Raw genomic sequence first — 2,500 nt, 5'->3', positions numbered from 1 at the left:
TTCATTGGAATAGGAGGTTAAATATAGTCAATGAATGAGGCTTTATCAGAAAAAAATGACTTCATGCTACTGTATAACTACCATCACAATGCAAAATATACATGCATATGCACCAAACACAACCACTGGAAAACTGTTGTCTTCAGTCAATAATCTTTTATCATAACACTTTTACCACAAGAAAATTCCTTGCATTGTTCCATGGCTCATGAGTCTTATGTAAAGAACTTATTGTACCACCCTTGACAGGTGATGACTTACCTTTCTCATTTGTTCATCAAAAAAATCTGCCTCACACTAAATGGTTAACAAATAGTAAGAAGGGAGTTGTTTTTTCAAGTTTAGAAAATAACAGAGAAAGCAACTTAATATATTGTTTTTATTTCTCTATACCATAACTTTCAATGTACGTTTGTAACTTAGATTGGTCTGTGACTGCTGAACACAGTGGACACTAATTGAATACTTAATTTGTCTTTTTCTTTAAGTGCGTCTGTGAATCTTCTTCTTTAATTCAACGGAACCTAATAAAATCAGCAGCTGTAAAAAAGTCTGTGGAAAATGTGTCCAGTATGCCAGTGTGAGCGTCTCGACTGTGTGTTTGAACTTGTCTGAATCTGAAGTCACCCCCATTCATCCAGCTCGACTGTTATGTAACTGATTCTCCATTTTCCGTTTCTCTGTTCCAAGGCGGCAGCGAGGCAGCGCTTCCCTCTTCTCTTCCCCTCTCTTGCCTCCTGCCAAGTCCCTTTTTACAGGCCAGTTCAAACTGTTCAGGGCCAGCCTCTCTGTACTGAGACCATATTACCTCCACTTATCGAACACTATCCGATTCTCTGTGCAGGGGAGGGAAAGAAAATGGAGACGGAGGATCATGTGTTGTTGATTACAAAAAAAAACGTTCATCTTTCCACACTCTGCTGGTTGGGGTATGAGTTACACTTTCACTGCTGGAGATCTTCTGTATCTCTGCAGTGGTAAGTCTGCATCTTGAAGTTACGTGCACCAGTGTTTTAGAAAGGATTTCTTATACTACATGGAAATAGCTTTGTACATGAACAAAACTATTTCAAATGCATCTGGTGCAAGTGTTTTCAAAACTGCTTTTTTTTTTTTTAAAACAAACAAAAAAACAAAAAAACAAACATGAGCACAACGTGGTAAAACATGTTCTTGACGTAAAAGCCACGAGTCACAGGGCAATGGAAGACACTTTCCTGGCACAATAAGATTGTTTGGACATTTTCCTCAAAGATATGGGTGTCGGGTACAGGTTAGCGTGTGATGTTCACAATATAATTTAGGCAGGGGTTAAAAGGTTTTCAGGGAAATGTATATACTGCATGTGATTGTATCCATAAGTCTTACTAGGTAGTGGGAGAAAAGGGTTGCTCAGGAAATACAGAGTCAAATTCAATAAAAAAAAATGTTTGGATAATAATTGAAAAAACTTTTTTTCTTAATGTGACTGACGAAAGCAACAAAAGCAACGGCATTCAGAATCACCTCTGTGCTGCCGAATGAGTTGAGATCTTATTTTTTTTATTTTAAAATCTGGTTTTACTATTAAAAACAATGTCTTTCCCTTCTCATTCAGGGATGGAAGAAAGAGATGAGCTGAGTGACTGGCCAGACTCAACGGTCTTCAGGGGTTTCAGGACATCTAGTGGGGAATTTAAGACAATACACAAACGCCTGCATTATTCAGGAATGTTATGAATACCTTCAGTATTCACTGTAGGATGAATACACAATACACTTTTATTTGGTAAACAATGATTAGAAATAATTATGATGTTTGCCAGTGTGGTATTCCAGCTCCCTTTCACTCCCACAGTTCCTCAGAAGATGCTCTCTTAACAATTATTGTTCTATTTTAATGGAAAGAAACAAAAACTTTGCTGAAATCCAGTCAGCTTTTTTTCCAGCTTTTGATGCTTAAGACAGTTCTGAAACTGATTTGCAAATGGTTTTGAATTTGATATCTTTATTTACAAGAACAACACATATTAATCACCATTGATCAAATGTAATAAAAACAGTCAAATGTTCTGTTGTTCAATTTATGAACTTAGCATCATCTAACACAATTCTGCTTGTGCTTCAGTGTGAGTTGTTGAAACAAGGACAGTTATGTTTTGTTATTGGCAATCTATCTCACTTCACATCCACAACTCAACCATGCTGTGATCCCTGACTCTGTATCATTGTTCTTATTCTGTTACCCTGCATTATGTCCCTGGTTATTCACTTAGTTACCAAGTGGTTTTCATTTAATCGTGGCATTGACAGAATGAAATTGCATCTTTCTTTTTTTTTTTTTTTACTGTGTATTCAAAGTGACACTGACAGTGATGATGCACGTGTTTGATAATTGTTTTGATAACTCTACTATAAGACAAAATGTATATGCTAAAAGACCTGTACAACACACCTGTAGTTGACTGGCCAGCCTACTGTGTTACACGCTGATTTGAAATTTTGGATCCTCACTGTCATT

The 2,500-nt window shown here is 36.7% G+C and overlaps 1 long non-coding RNA gene across 1 annotated transcript in view; it reads left to right on the top strand.

Annotated features, from left to right (window-relative positions):
- LOC118298681 overlaps positions 1-2,051 on the top strand; it is a 17,862-nt gene extending 15,811 nt beyond the window's left edge. The window contains exon 2 of the long non-coding RNA XR_007032127.1: positions 1,598-2,051. This is a non-coding gene — a long non-coding RNA (uncharacterized LOC118298681). The remainder of the gene's footprint in view (positions 1-1,597) is intronic.
- Positions 2,052-2,500: the final 449 nt, after the last annotated feature.

Source organism: Scophthalmus maximus, chromosome 1 (assembly GCF_022379125.1).
Source record: "Scophthalmus maximus strain ysfricsl-2021 chromosome 1, ASM2237912v1, whole genome shotgun sequence".
NCBI classification, from domain to species: domain Eukaryota; kingdom Metazoa; phylum Chordata; class Actinopteri; order Pleuronectiformes; family Scophthalmidae; genus Scophthalmus; species Scophthalmus maximus.
This window is presented reverse-complemented; position numbering and strand designations above follow the sequence as displayed.